This window comes from Meleagris gallopavo, chromosome 22, assembly GCF_000146605.3.
Source record: "Meleagris gallopavo isolate NT-WF06-2002-E0010 breed Aviagen turkey brand Nicholas breeding stock chromosome 22, Turkey_5.1, whole genome shotgun sequence".
Taxonomy (NCBI): domain Eukaryota; kingdom Metazoa; phylum Chordata; class Aves; order Galliformes; family Phasianidae; genus Meleagris; species Meleagris gallopavo.
In genome coordinates, this window is record NC_015032.2 from 984,181 (window position 1) to 985,261 (window position 1,081).

Here is a 1,081-nt window from a genome sequence, read left to right on the forward strand (position 1 = left end):
CCCGCTCCGCGCAGAGCCCAGCGCCACCGACCGCGCAGCGCCACAAAATGGCCGCCTCGCTGCGGCGCCGCCACCCGCCGCCAGGGAGGGGCGGGGCTAGGGCTGGGTGGGCGTGGCTAAGGGCGGGACTGATCCAATGGTGGGGCGTGGCTAAGAGCGGGGCGGGGCCGAGCGCCTCTCCTTCTCGCCGTTAGGCACGCGGGCATCGCGCGCGAGGCGCTCAGGGGGCGCGGGAGCGCGCGTCGTGCTGCGGGCACTGCGCTGTGCGTTGCCAGTCCGAACCCTTTTTGAGTCTTATGACAGCCGAAAGCCTGTCATAAGGGCTGACACGCAGCAGCAAAAATCTTTGCGGGAAGCGCTCTTGCGGCAGGATGTAAAGAGCAGGAGGAATTACAACGGCGCTAAACAAAATCTTCTCAGAGCTTTGTGGGAAATAGATTTCTTCATTGCTTTCATACTTCCACAACACCAGGGTGCGGTGTTTCCGCGCGATTCTCCGTTTATTTCCTTGCTCTGAGAGTTTCCACTCCCCACATTCAGCGCTCCGTGCCCTCGGCCCCCCTTCCCCACGAAAGGATCCTCCGGGACCCCGCAGCTGCTGGGTTGGAGGAAATTCCTCCTTCTCCCTTTCTCTCCCTCCTCTCCGAGGGCAAACCCCTGTCGGCACACGGAGGTTCGTGCCAGCTGCTGACGGACGGTGCACGGCTCGGACCCGGCGCTGAAGCCGCCCCGCACCCTGCGCAGCCCTCGGGTTCTGCGGACGGGAGGAGCCCAGATCACAGCCGCCTCCAGGTCACTCGGGATCGCGGATATACCTGTGGGAAACGGGGCTTCGCGAGCCAGGAACGGTTGCTCTGCCCGATCTGGGAAGCGACGCTGTTCTCACCTGACCACGAGAGGTGCTGCGCTCCGTGCGGGGCGCTGCGGGAGCGGCGGAGGGGGCGCGTTGCCAGAACGCAGCGCCTCTCTTCCTCCTCACAGCCATCCCCACAGCTGCGCTATCGCCGAGCCGCCCTCGAGCAGTGCCGGGGAGCAGCTCCGTGCCGCGCCGCTGATCCCCGCGGCAGCACGCGGCAGTGCA